The following is a 15,615-nucleotide window of genomic DNA, read 5'->3' on the forward strand; positions in this document are numbered from 1 at the left end:
ACTCCTCCTCAAGGCTGCCTTTACCAACCTGGTTAAACCAATCGATATGCAGATTAAAATCTCCCATGATAACCGCTGTACGATTTCTACATGCATCCGTTATTTCTTTGCTTGTTGCCTGCCCTACCATCCTGTTACTATTTGGTGGCCTATAGACTACTCCTATCAGTGTCCTTTTCGCCTTACTATTCCTGATTTCCACCCAAATTGATTCAACCTTGTCCTCCATAGCACCAATATCATCCCTTACTATTGCCCGGATGCCATCCTTAAACAACAAAGCTACACCACCGCCCTTACCGTCCATTCTATCCTTTCGTATAGTCTGATACCCTTGGATATTTAACTCCCAGTCGTGACCATCTTTTAACCATGTTTCAGTCATGGCCACTAAATCATAGTCATTCACGATGATTTGCTCCATCAACTCATTTACCTTATTTTGTATACTACGAGCATTCAGGTAAAGTACACTTATGCTGTTTTTTATGTCTTTGTTATGAATCCTAACACCTTGATCAGTAACTTTTCTCAATTTATTTTTCCTCTTACCCTTTCTCCTAATTTTCCTTGTCTTTGAACCCATATCTCTACATAATAACCTGTCACGTAGCCTGCTGCCTTGATCTCCATTAACCATTATACTGTCCATAGCTTTACATTTCCCTTCCCCCCATTACCGTCCATTACCGTCCCTTAGGGAAGGAAATCCACCATCCTTACCTGGTCTGGCCTGTATGTGACTCCAGACCCACAGCAATATAGTTGATTCTTAAATACCTCTGAAATATCACTCCAAAGCCTCAAAGGAATGGAACTAGATGGTCCACCCAGCATCGACCTAGGCACCGGCAATGACAACAGCAACCTCAGCCCTGTTGACCCTTGTGTCAAAATTGGGAGAGCTGTCACACACATTAGTCAAGCAACAGCCTGGCAAAGTCATCCTCAAGGAATCATACCTTACTGACCACGTCCTATATACCGCCCTCCATCCAGAAGTGGCAGTACAGTGGTATACAGCCAGGAGAGAGTTTCCCTGTGAGTCCTCAGCATTGACTCCGGACCCCATGAAGTCTCATGGCACCAGGGCAAACATGGGCAATTAAACCTACTGATTTCCACTAACCACCCATCCTCAGCTGATGAATCAGCACTCCTCTATGTGGAAAATTACTTGGAGGAAACACTGATGGTGACAAGGGTGCAGAATGAACCTGGGGTAGGGGTCTTCAATGTACATTACCAAGAGTGGCTCAGTAGCATCATTATCGACCTAGCTTGACAAGTCCTAAAGGAAATAGCTACTTGTCTGCAGCAGGTGGTGAGGGAACCAACATACTTGACCTCATTCTCACTAATAGCGCTATCAAGCGACAATTGCTTTGCAATAACCGCCAGGGCTCCATACCTCGTTACAGCCTTCATTCAAACATGGACGAAAGAGCTGAACTCCAGAGGTGAGGTGAGGTGAGAGTGACTGTTCCTCACGTCAAGGTTGCATTTGACCGGGTATGGCATCAAGGACCAAAACTGGAGCCTATGGGAATCAGGGCTAAACTCTCACTGGTTGGAATCATACTTCGCACAAAGGAAGATGGTTGTGGTGGTTAGAAGTCAATCATCTCAGTTCCAGGACATCAGTGCAGGAGTTCCTCAGGGGAGTGTCCTAGGCTCAGCCATCTTCAGATGCTTCATCAACAAGTGGCTTCCATCGTAAGGTCAGAAGTGGAGATGTTCGCTGATGACTGCACAATGTTCAGTACCATCTGTGACTTCTCAGATACTGAGGCAGTCCACGTGCAAATGCAGCAAGACATGGGCTGAGAAGTGGCAAGTAACATTAATGCCACACAAGTACCAGGCAATGACCACCTCCTACAAGAGAGAATCAGACAATTGCCCCTTGACATTCAATAGCATTGCCTTCACTGAACTTCTCACTATCAACATCCTGGGGGTTACCATTGACCAGAAACGTATCTAAACATTGAGGCTATTAGAGCAGGACCGAGGCTAGGAATCCTGCGGCACGTAACTCACCTCTTGACTCCCCAAAGCCTGTCCATCATCTCCACGACACAAATCACGAATGTAATGGAATACTCTCCACTTGCCTGGATGAGAGCAGCTCCAACAGCACTTGAGAATCTCGACACCAGCCAGGCCAAAGCAGCCTGTTTGATTGGTACCCGATCCGCAAAGATTCACCCGCTCCACCACCGATGCACAGTGGCAGCCGTGTGTACCATCTACAAGCTGCGCTGCAGAAACTCACCGAGGCTCCTTGGACAGCACCTTCCAAACCCGGGACCTCTACCACCTAGAAGGGGTGGTACAGTGGTTACCACTGCTGCCCCACAGCTCCAGGGCCCCGGGTTCAATTCCGGCCTTGGTGACTCTCTGTGTGGAGTTTGTTCTCCCTGTGTCTGCGTGGGTTTCCTCCGGGTACTCCGGTTTCCTCCCACAATCCAAAAATGCGCAGGTTAGGTGGTTTGGCCATGCTAAAAATTGCCCCTTGGTGTCCACTGATATGCAGGTTAGGTGAGGTTATGGGGATAGGATGGAGAAGTGGGCCTAGGTAGGGTGCTCTTTCAGAGGATTGATGCTGATTCGATGGGCTGAATGGCCTCCTTCTACACTGTAGGGATTCTATGGACAAGGACAGCAAGGCACTTGGAAACTTCCCCTCCATCCTGTCTTGGAAATATATCGGCATTCTTTTACTGTTGCTGGGTCAAAATCCTAGAACTTCCGCCCTAACAGCACTGTGGGTGTACCTACACCACATAATTCAGGAAGGCAGCTCAACACCACCTTCTCAAGGGCAGTTAGGGGTTGGCAATAAATGATGACGTAGCCAGTGGTGCGCACATCCCTTGAATGAATAAAGACAAATCCAAGGGAAGCTATTGGTATCTCTCCATGTTATTCAGCTACAGAATCCACAACCGGCCAGTCAGTCTTATCCCTGGGAATCATTCACTCTTTCGCTGGGCTCAAGTGAAGAGTTCCTGAGTTGGGGATCCAGCAGTTTGGGATTGATTTCTACTCTCAGATTCTGGTCCCGAGCAGAGGTTTGCGCCTCCCCTCGGACACAGAGGAACATAGAGAATAGGGACAGGAGGAGGCCATTCGCCCCTTCCAGCCATTCAACAGCCCGCAGTGTCTTCAGTGGTAGAGAATTCCACAGGTTCATCACCCTCTGAGTCGAGAGGTTTCTCCTCATCTCAGTCCTCAATGGCCTGTCCCATATCCTCAAGACTGTGGCCCCTTGTTCTAGACCCCCCAGTCAGGCGAATGCCTGCATCCAGTCTGGCCACCCCTGTCAGAATGTTATGCCTTTCAATTAGATCCCCTCTCATTCATCTAAATTCCAGCAAGTTCAAGCCCAGTTGACACAATCCCTCCTCTGTGCCCCTCACCTCTTGCCCTCTAGGCCGAACCTCTGCCTCCTCTGACCACCCCTTCCTACCTCCCACATCTCTCTACCCCCGGGCCCCCGCCCCCAGCATCCGACTGTCCCAATCTGCTGCAGCTGCAAATAGCGCATTTAAAAAAAGACTGCACTGCATCCAATTGCACCTATTTTACACCCAATTTACACCAATCCCAACTCCAATGGGTGTGTAAATGAGATGATTCGGGAAACCCTCGCGCAGCGCAGTCACATCATTGTAACTTTCTTTGGGACAGTCTCCCTTTTCCACTTTTTAACTCTGTTCCGTGTCACTGTGACCCGTGTCTCGCCACTATCGCCGCTGACCCATGTATCACTGACCAGTAGCTCAGTTTGTTCTGCACCAACTCCATCCCCGCAGACCACGTGCAGTGAAGTGGCTCAGCGTCACTGCTCCCCTCTCGGTAACACCCCAATACGAATGGTTCCACTGAGGACCCTGCAACAGTAACATGAGTGAATTAAAAGTGAGAGCAGTGAGGAGAGATTGAGTGTATGTACAATGTAATCATACCTTCACCGCACTGATCCTTAAATAGCGATAAACTGGTTCCGTTTATACACTGCTGAAACCGATGCAGCTGGTGCATGGGGGGTTTTGTTCCACACTCACCTCAGATTCACAATGCCTGGGGTTCAATCCCATTGTCAGAGACTTGATGTGGCTGACACTGTCAGAGGGTCAGTGCTGAGGGAGTGCTGCACTGTCAGAGGGTCAGTACTGAGGGAGTGCTGCACTGTCAGAGAGTCAGTACTGAGGGAGTGCTGCACTGTCAGAGGGTCAGTACTGAGGGAGTGCTGCACTGTCAGAGGGTCAGTACTGAGGGAGCGCTGCACTGTCAGAGGGTCAGTATTGAGGGAGTGCTGCACTGTCAGAGGGTCAGTACTGAGGGAGTGCTGCACTGTCAGAGGGTCAGTACTGAGGGAGCGCTGCACTGTCAGAGGGTCAGTACTGAGGGAGCGCTGCACTGTCAGAGGGTCAGTATTGAGGGAGTGCTGCCCTGTCAGAGGGTCAGTACTGAGGGAGTGCTGCACTGTCAGAGGGTCAGTACTGAGGGAGCGCTGGACTGTCAGAGGGCCAGTACTGAGGGAGCGCTGCACTGTCAGAGGGTCAGTACTGAGGGAGTGCTGCACTGTCAGAGGGTCAGTGCTGAGGGAGAGCTGCATTATCGGTGGGTCAGTATTGAGGGAGTGCATCACTGTCAGAGGGTCAGTATTGAGGGAGTGCTGCATTGTCAGAGGGTCAGTGCTGAGGGAGTGCTGCACTGTCAGAGGGTCAGTACTGAGGGAGTGCTGCATTGTCAGAGGGTCAGTACTGAGGGAGTGCTGCATTGTCAGAGGGTCAGTACTGAGGGAGTGCTGCATTGTCAGAGGGTCAGTACTGAGGGAGTGCTGCATTGTCAGAGGGTCAGTACTGAGGGAGTGCTGCATTGTCAGAGGGTCAGTGCTGAGGGAGTGCTGCATTGTCAGAGGGTCAGTGCTGAGGGATTGCTGCACTGTCAGAGGATCAGTACTGAGAGAGTGCTGCACTGTCAGAGGATCAGTACTGAGGGAGCGCTGCACTGTTAGAGGGTCAGTACTGAGGGAGTGCTGCACTGTCAGAGGGTCAGTACTGAGGGAGTGCTCCACTGTCAGAGGATCAGTACTGAGAGAGTGCTGCACTGTCAGAGGATCAGTACTGAGGGAGCGCTGCACTGTTAGAGGGTCAGTACTGAGGGAGTGCTGCACTGTCAGAGGGTCAGTACTGAGGGAGTGCTCCACTGTCAGATGGTCAGTACTGAGAGTGCTGCACTGCCAGAGGGTCAGTACTGAGGGAGTGCTGCACTGTTAGAGGGTCAGTACTGAGGGAGAGCTGCACTGTCAGAGGATCAGTGCAGAGGGGCGCTGGACTGTCAGAGGGCCAGTACTGAGGGAGTGCTGCACTGTCAGAAGGTCAGTACTGAGGGAGCGCTGCACTGTCAGAGGGCCAGTACTGAGGCAGCGCTGCACTGTCAGAGGGTCAGTACTGAGGCAGTGCTGCACTGTCGGAGGGTCAGTACTGAGGCAGCGCTGCACTGTCAGAGGGTCAATACTGAGGGAGTGCTGCACTGTGGAAGGGTCAGTTCTACATTTTTATATTTTTTATAAATTTAGTGTACACATTCATTTTTCCAATTAAGGGGGAATTTTGCGTGGCCAATCAACCTACCTGCACATCTTTGGGTTGTGAGATAAAACCCATGAAAACACGGGGAAAATGTACAAACCTCACAGTGACCCAGAGCCGGGATTTAACCTGGGAAGTCAGCGCCGTGAGGCACCAGTGCTAACCACTGCGCCACTGTGGGATGGTCAGTTCTGAGGGAGTGCTGCATTGTCAGAGGTTTAGATCTGAGCGAGTGCTGTATTGTTGGAAGGTCAGTATTGTGGGAGTGCTGCCCTGTCAGAGCATCAGTACTGAGTGAGCACTGCACTGTCACAAGGTCAGTACTGAGGGAGTGCTGCACTGTCAGAGCGTCAGTACTGAGTGAGCGTTGCACTGTCACAAGGTCAGTACTGAGTGAGCACTGCACTGTCACAAGGTCAGTACTGAGGGAGTGCTGCACTATCAGAGGGTCAATACTGAGGAAGTGCTGCACTGTCAGAAGGTCAGTACTGAGGGAGTGCTGCACTGTCACAAGGTCAGTGCTGAGGGAGTGCTGCACTGTCAGAGGGTCAGTACTGAGTGAGTGCTGCACTGTCACAAGGTCAGTACTGAGGGAGTGCTGCACTGTCAGAGCGTCAGTACTGAGTGAGCGCTGCACTGTCACAAGGTCAGTACTGAGTGAGCACTGCACTGTCACAAGGTCAGTACTGAGGGAGTGCTGCACTGTCAGAGCGTCAGTACTGAGTGAGCGCTGCACTGTCACAAGGTCAGTACTGAGGGAGTGCTGCACTGTCAGAGGGTCAGTACTGAGGGAGCGCTGCACTGTCACAAGGTCAGTGATGAGGGAGTGCTGCACTGTCAGAGGGTCAGTACTGAGTGAGCGCTGCACTGTCACAAGGTCAGACCTGAGGGAGTGCTGCACTGTCACAAGGTCAGTACTGAGTGAGCGCTGCACTGTCACAAGGTCAGTACTGAGGGAGTGCTGTACTGTCGTAGGGTCAGTACTGGGGGAGCATGCACCGTTGAAGGACTAGTACTGAGGGAATGCTGTACTGTCAATGGGTCAATAATAATCTATTCTCCCAGGTGGGAGGAGCCGGAGGCGGAGTCCCCCAGAGTTCCAAGCCTGGTCTTAAAGGTGACATCACCTTACATGATGAGAAGGGTACAGTAATACAATAACTGTTCATCACATAATCTTTATTATTGTCACAAGTAGCCTTACATTAACACTGCAATGAATTTACTGTGAAAAGCCCCTAGTCGCCACACTCTGGCGCCTGTTCGAGTACACTAGGGAGAATTCAGAATGCCAAAAATCACCTAACAGCAGGTCTTTTGGGACTTGTGGGAGGAAACTGGAGCACCCGGAGGAAACCCACGCAGACAGGGGGAGAACGTGCAGACGCATCACAGACAGTGACCTTTACATCACCACACATGATTAAACTATTGACTGATTGAATTGCAGATTGCAAACAAACTTGGTGCTGAGTGCTTATTCAAACATCTGGATGCAGCCAGCACTGTGTTGGACTCAAGCATCAGATCACGGCCCAAAGTTATCAGTTCCTCCTGCCAGTTAAAGCTCGGCTGCAATACAGGAGTGTTGCATTGTGGTTACAGTACTGCCACAAGATGTTCAATAATTTCACACAAGTGGTCACAATCAGTTAATGCATCTCCAAATGCGATATCCTTACAAATGAACATCTAGCCACAGACACGACTCAGTGCACCCACATCACTAACCAGAAACAGTTTTTATCAATTAGGACCTGACATTTATAAGTTCCTCCACAGTCCCACAATCATAGCACTCTTTTCTAGTACGGGCATGATGGGCTGAATGCCCACCTTCTGTGCTAGAACCCTTTCAATGCTTTGACATCTGTAAACCTCCCACCCACATCTCACTGCCCAGAATATTCAACCATGATGACCGCATCGCCCTAAAGGTCGGCAGACTGATAGACCGCTCTCTCTCTCTCCCTCTCTCTCTCTCTCTCTCTCCCTCTCTCTCTCTCTCTCTCTCTCTCTCTCCCTCCCTCTCTCTCCCTCCCCCCCTCTCTCTCCCCCCCTCTCTCTCTCTCTCACACAGCAGCCTCTGGTCCCGTAGTGAACAGGGACAGGGCCGTGGCGGAGACCACGCTGCTCATTATTGGAAAGGCCACACCCGAGACTACGGCCCAGGCTGGGGCTGAAACTGTTCAATGTGGTGCTATTCTTGTGACCAATTTTCCTTTTCTCATCCCGCTCCTTCCACATGCCAAAATCTCTTCTGATTTTCAAGTTCCAGATAGTGTAGGCATGACCTCCCCCTCCCCACTTTCCTGATCACAGCCTGGACCTTTTTATCTTCAGGTGTCCACGACCCTCAGTTGGAGGAACACCAACAAAAGAGTGAGAATAAAGATACCCTGCCCTTGATGTCCTGCCCGCAGACACCAGATACTGGCCGGGAATTCTCCGGATGGCAGGATCCACTGGCAGCGCACCCCCGCAAATGGGTTCCCCGGCGGCGTGGAGACTGAATTCAGCTGCCAGCGAATGGTGCGACGACGATAAACATGTGGCTGGTAGACCTGAGGATTCAGCCCACAAACAGGACTTACCTGTCCCCGCGGTGCTGGGATGGGAGACGGGCATCACGTTGGGGGTGGGGGGGGGGGGGGGAGTGGCATTTTGGAAGAAGTGGGGGCACTTTGGGTGGGTGGTGGGCTGGGAGATGAGGGAGCGGGGATTCATCAGTATGATTCCCTGATATATTCCCACAACCGGGACTGAATCTGGATCGGCTGCCTAATGAATGGAGTCAATCAGTCAATTTAAATAATTATGGCCCTTTTAGTGTGCTTCAGAGGGTCCAGGCTTTATCCCCCACCTGCAGCCCACGTGAGGAGCCTACTAGCTTCATGGACACGGTCTCCCAGCAGCGGCCTGCAGTGGGCGGACGTTGGGGGTACATCGGGATCAGAGGTTCCATCCCCTTTTGATGGGGCCCGTGAATGAAAAACTCCCCCCTCCGAGGGTTTTCCCTTCACTCCGCTGTCCTCGGTCATCCAATATTTTAAAATGACACTGAGATCCTCTGACGGTGCCTCCATGTTGAGACTCTTTCCGCAGTGCCCACCTTGCCCGTGTGGCTGCCAAGGCTTCAGGACCCTTGACTGGGCCGGCAGCTTTGAGATCTCACCTGCTTCAGTAGGAAGGTGCCAGGCTGGCACTGGCAAGATGCCAAGCTGACATTTTTTGTGCAGCAGTGATCGGGCCTGGGCGTGCCCTGTGCAGGTTGGGGGAGGGGGGGGGGGGGTGGGGGGTTGAGCGGGTAATGTCCAGAGCTCGAGAGATTGAGATGCCATTTAGAAATGATGTCCCAATCTCTTCCTGCACTGAGGAGATTTGGCGAGCGGGATTCCTCCGTGCAGGAAATGAGACTAAGAGCAGCCTCGGCCTCGTGTTTCCCGCTGAGGCCCTGTCTGACAAATAAACTGCTGGGGCTCAGGGAAATTAATTGCTCCCTGAACCCCCTTTGTCGCTAGGGTCACTTGTTGAATCCATCTCCTCCTCTTCCCTCTTCCAGCACCTCGCCCACTAAATGTCACACCACACACTGTGGAATTATCATCATCAATCACCTCGCCCACTAGATGTCACACCACACACTGTGGAATTATCATCATCAATCACATCACACTGTAGAATCTTCTTCACCAACCACATCGCACTGTAGAATTTTCACCACCAATCACACTGTAGAATTTGCACCACTAATCACATCGTACTGTATAATTATCATCAGAAGGTACAGAAGTCTGAAGATCCGCACATCCAGACATAGGAACAGCTTCTTCCCCACAGCTACAAGACTCCTCAACGACTCCCCCTTGGACTGCTTTATTCCCTGTAAGAACACTCTTCACGACGTCCTATGCTTCTCTTGCTCTTCTCAAACTTTGTTTGGCCCCTTGTTCCGCACTGTAACCAATCACTGTTTGGGTCGATGTACCATTTGTCAATGTACTCTGTTGATTATTCTTTTTGTCTACTATGTACGTACTGTGTATGTCCCCTCAGCCGCAGAAAAATACTTTTTGTGACAATAAATCAAATTAAATCAAATCAAATCAAACAAATCAATCACATCACACTGTAGAATTTTCACCACCAATCACATCGCACTGTAGAATTATCACCAATAATATCGCACTGTAGAATTTTCACCACCAATCACATCGCACTGTAGAATTATCACCAATCATATTGCACTGTAGAATTTTCACCGCCAATCACATCGCACTGTAGAATTATCACCAATCATATCGCACTGTAGAATTTTCACCACCAATCACATCACACTGTAGAATTATCACCAATCATATTGCACTGTAGAATTTTCACCACCAATCACATCGCACTGTAGAATTATCACCAATCAAATCGTACTGTAGAATTTTCACCACCAATCACATCACACTGTAGAATTATCACCAATCATATTGCACTGTAGAATTTTAACCACCAATCACATCGCACTGTCGAATTATCACCAATCATATTGCACTGTAGAATTTTAACCACCAATCACATTGCACTCTCTTCTCCAAACGTAAAAGCGAGGAACACAATGTCCTGACAAGCAGGCTGCTTGAGATTGAGTCTTCTACTTTAAGGCACATTCCGATTATGGGTCCACGGATCAGAAATAATAAAATAAAATATATGGGAATAAATGAAATAAACAGGAAGGACCCTTACACATGGTAAAGGAGAAGGAGCGAACCAGAGCAGGTAATTAACTGGGTGAAAGCCAACTTTAATGAGATGAGAATGCACCGAGCGGAATCAAATATTGGAGGAAAAGACGGTTGCTGAACAACGGTCTATCTTCAAAGAGATTTTGCAGGAAATGGCAAGGTATATTCCCGTGAAGGGGAAAGGTAGGACAAATAAATCTAGAATGTCCTGGATGACAAGCGTGATAGAGGTGAAGATGAAAAGGAAGAAGTTTGCGTGTGACAGGTGTCAGGTAGAAAATACATTGGAAAATCAGGCTGAATATAGAAGGACCAGAGGGGAAGTGGGAAAACTAATCAGAAAGACAATGAGGGAGCATGAAAAGAGACTGGCAGCTAACGTAAAGGGGTTTCCAAAACCGAAGGTTTTCAATAAGCTTATCAATAGTAAAAAGGTGGTAAAAGAAAGAATAGGGCTGATTAGCGAGAAAGAAAAGGAGACTTGCGTAAAGAGGCAGCAGCAGAAGTATTAAATGAATATTTTGCATCAGTCTTTACAAAGGGAGAGGATGCTACCCAGGCCGAGATCAGAGTGGAGCTCACTGGTACACTCGAGGAATTCACAATTGAGAAGGAGGAGGGAGGTGGTGCTAGAAAGGTTATCTTTACTCAAAATTATTTCAATTTACGGGGGTACGCGGCCAGGGACTTTTACATGGGGGACAAACTAGCGACACGGAGTGAATTGACGGTAGACCTATAACTCCGGACAGGACCCCTCCAGGTAAAGCACTTTCTCCGCAAGGAGGTAGGAGGATACCCCAGGGCCCCGGAGATCACATTACTAGAGGACCTGATAAACACGGACAGTAAGGAAGGGGGAAACTGCCGGAAAACCTACTGACAGCTACTGGACAGGGCGAGACTGCCACTGGATGAAAATGGGGAGATGAACTGGGGACAGAAAAGAACTGGGGATTCTGTAGCGAAGCACTGAGCAGGGCCAACTCCACCTCCTCCTGCGCAAGGCTCAGCCCATGCAGTTCAAGGTGGTGCACAGAGTGCAGCTGACCAGAACCTGAATGAGCAGGCTTTTCCCGGAGGTGGAAGATAAATGTGAGCGGTGCCAGAGGGGCCCGGCCAACCACACCCACATGTTCTGGGCTTGTCCCAAAGTTGCTGGGTTCTGGACAGTCTTCTTCGAGGCAATGTCCAAGGTTGTGGGGGTGAGGGTGGAGCCGTGCCTGAGAATGGCAATCATTGGGGCATCGGAACAGCCAGAGCTACACATGGGGAAGAGGGCCGACGGCCCAGCTTTCCCTTCCCTAATCGGAGAATCCTGCTTGGCTGGCAATCAGCAGCACCACCCACAGCTGCAGGCTGGCTGGCTGACCTGGGGGGGGGGGGGGGGGAAGGGGGCAGAAGTGAGACCCATGCAGACACGGGGAGAATTCCACATTTTTATTTAATTCAAATTCCACCACCTGCCTTGGTGGGATTCAAACCTTGGTTCTCAGAACATTACCCAGGGTCTCTGGATTTTGAGTCCAGAGATAGTACCATGGTGCCACTGCCTCCCCTACAACTGATGAAGATACCAGGACCAGATGAGATGCAGCCAAGGAGACAAGGAAGTGAAAAGGAAATTTCAGGGGCAGTGCTGATAATCTTCCTTAGACACACAAGTGACTTGTGAGCAAAATTCTAGCTCATGGAATAAAAATGAAAGTAAGCACTTTGATAAGAAACTGGCTGAGTGACAGGAAACAGAGAGGAGCGATAGTAGTTGTTTAGATTGGAGGAAGGTTTGTAGTGGAATTTCCCAGGGGTCAGTGTTGGGACGCTCCTCTTCCTGGTATGTATTAATGACCGAGACTGTGGTTTTCAGGGCGTGAGCTCAAAATTTGCAGACGGTATGAAGATTGGAAACATTTTCAGCTGTGATGAGAATAATCTTTTGTTTTAAAAATGTTTTTATTCTCCATTTTCACATTTTCCTTCAAAATTTACACCCCACCCACAGACAGTAAATGGTAACAAATACAAAATCAATCCCCTTAACAATACCAACGATCCCATCCTCCCACCACCCCAAACAACGGCCCACCTGTCAATATATGCATCCAATAAAACAAACCCTCCCATGGTGGAAACAAAAAACAAAGGAGAAAAAGAAAAAGGTGTCCGGGACCGCCCATGCTCACCATTGACCGATAGATTCCACTCCCCCTCCCACCCCTACACTCAATGCCATCCAACCTCTGAAAGAGTACCGTACATGATACCCAAGAGTTGTAAACACCTCCCCCCCCTCTCTAACTCCTCCCATCCACTGCCTCCTGTAAAACTCCTCCCCCCAACCTCGGTTCCTTCCCCCCAACTTTCCACCCCGGCTAGACCACTCGGACCCTGTTCTACCAGGCTCCGATGGCCGCAGCCCCTCCCCCCCACCTGACTCCCGTTCACTGGCCGGCTTAAACCGGCCAGCGTGGAGGCCCCCGCCCGTGTCCCTTTCCCCCTTGCCCGGCCCTAGGAAAGCCCAGAAATCTCCTTTTAGCACACAAACCCCGCATATCCACCTACACCCCAAAGAGCCCTCATTTCGAGTGAAAGTCCCATCACTTCCCTTGTCCAAATATATATGGGCTCCTTTCGCCCATACACCCGCGCGCAGTGAAACAAGGAAAGAAGAAAATACAGTCAGTCATGAGGTCACATCGACACATGGCCATTTCTCAGTTCTGCCACAGTCCTTCTGCCTTCGCAAACTCCTCCGCTGCTTCCGCCGTTCCAAAATAAAAGTCCTTGAGCTTGTAAGTCACCCTCAGCTTCGCTGGATATACAATGCCGCACTGCACCTTGCTAATGTACAGTGCCCTCTTCACCCGGTTGAAGGCAGCCCGCCTCCTTGCCAACTCCACTGTAAAGTCCTGGTATACACGGATACCAGCTCCAGCCCTCTGCACCACCCGCTTCTGCTTAGCCCAGCATAGGACCTTCTCCTTCACCCTGTACCTATGGAAGCACAGAGTCACTGCCCTTGGCGGCTCACTCGCCTTTGGTATAGGCCTCCACGACCCGTGAGCCCGATCCAGTTCATATCGGGAGGGATCCTCCCCCTCCCCCAATAGTTTCGCCAGCATCGCGGCAAAATACTCAGTCGGCCTCAGTTCTTCAACTCCTTCGGGCAGCCCCACAATCCTCAAATTCTGTCGCCTGGATCTGTTTTCCAGGTCTTCCATTTTTCCTCGCAGATCCTTGTTAATCTCCATCGCCTTCCGCATCTCCTTCCCCATCAAGGTAAGTTGATCACCGTGCTGCAATAACGTCTCCTCCACTTCCTTCAGCGCCTCCCCTTGCTCCCACACCTCCGCTACTGTGCCCGCCACCGCCGTCTTCACCGGGGAAATCGCCTCCTCCACCAACACACTCAAAACCTCCCTCATCTACTTCCTCATTGTCTCCATGTATTTTGCAAACTGCCTTTCGAATTCCGCAGCCATTACCTTAGTTATTTCTTCAGCCGTAAGCAATGCGGCCTCCCCTGGTGCTCCAGCCTCCATTTTCCTTGGTGACCCCGTGGTGACCTTTCCACTCCCCGGCGGACCTTCAGCTGTTTTTTTTATGGCCTTTTTTTGCTCACCCTCGACATTCTTCTTTACTGTGCCTTCACTGTGCCTCCTCTGTGCCTTCTCCCTGCTTTATCCGCCTCTGTGGACCCTGGGACCGGGCTTAAAGCCCCGAAAATGCCATTCCTGAACGGGAGCCCTCCATTGTGCAGCTGCCTCCCGCCCGCCGTCACCGGAAGAAGCCTGATGAGAATAATCTTGAACTTCAAAAGATAAATCTGTTGGTGGATTGGGCAGACAAGTGGCAGACAAAGTTCTATGCGGGGAAGTGTAAGGTGAATCAATTTGGCAGCAAGACTGTGGAGAAACAGCATACAATAGAGAAACTCTATAGGGGGTGCAGGAATAGAGGGACCTCAGTGTGTATGTACGTAAATCATTGAAGATTACAGGGCATGTTGAGAGCGCGTTTAATAAAGAATATTGCAGACTATGTTTCATTAATAGGGACATTGAGTACAAGAGAAAGGAGGTCATGTTGAACTTGTAGAAGACACTACTAGTTAGGCCACTTCTGGAGCACTGTGACCAGTTCTGGGCACCATACTTGAGGAAGGATGTGAAGACATTGGGCAGAGAACAGAGGATATTCCTGAGAATTATTCCAGGAATAAAGAACTGTAGCTATGAGATTGAAGAGATTGGGTCTGTTTTCCTTGGAAAGAAGAAGTCTGAGAGGAGACTTGATCAAGGTATTCAAGACCCTGAGGGGGATAGACAGGATAAATAGGGAGAAACTCTTTCCACTCGAGAGGTGATCAAGTGCGAGAGGACGCAGGTTCAAAATAAAGGGCAAAAAGGAGTCAAAGTGATGTGAGGGGAAAATGTTTTCACCCAGAAGAAGGTTGGAGTCTGGAGCGAAGTTCCTGAGAGGGCAGGTTCGATGGAGGTATTCAAAAGAGAATTGGATTGCTATCTGAATAGAAAGAATGTGAAAGGTTACGGGGCTAAGGCACGGGAGTGGGACTTAGATGGAATGCTCTTTTAGAGAGCTAGTGCAGACCCATAAGACATAGGAGCAGAATTAGGCCACTTGGCCCATCGAGTCTGAGATTCACCACCCTCTGGCTGAAAAGATTCCTCCTCATCTCTGTTTTAAAGGATCATCCCTTTAACCTGAGATGGTGTCCTCTGGTTCTAGTTTTTCCTACAAGTGGGAACATCCTCTCCACATCCACTCTATCCAGGCCTTGCAGTATCTTGTATGTTTCAATAAGATCCCCTCTCATCCTTCTAAACTCTAATGAGTACAGACCCAGAGTCCTCAACCGTTCCTCATACGACAAGTTCTTCATTCCAGGGATCATTCTTGTGAACCTCCTCTGGACCCTTAGATATGGGGCCCAAAACTGCTCACAATACTCCAAATGGGGTCTGACCAGAGCCTTATACAGCCTCAGAAGTACATCCCTGGTCTTGTATTCTAGCCCTCTTGACATGAATGCTAACATTGCATTTGCCTTCTTAACTGCCGACTATACCTGCGCATTAACCTTAAGAGAATCGTGAACAAGGAAAGTCCCTTTGTGCTTCTGCTTTCCGAAGCATTTCCCTATTTAGTAAATAGTCTATGCCTAGATTCCTCCTTCCAAATGCATACCTCACACTTTTCCACATTGTATTTCATTTGCCACATCATTGCCCACTCTCCTGGCCTGTCCAAGT

Source organism: Scyliorhinus torazame, chromosome 18, assembly GCF_047496885.1.
Source record: "Scyliorhinus torazame isolate Kashiwa2021f chromosome 18, sScyTor2.1, whole genome shotgun sequence".
Classification (NCBI taxonomy): Eukaryota; Metazoa; Chordata; class Chondrichthyes; order Carcharhiniformes; family Scyliorhinidae; genus Scyliorhinus; species Scyliorhinus torazame.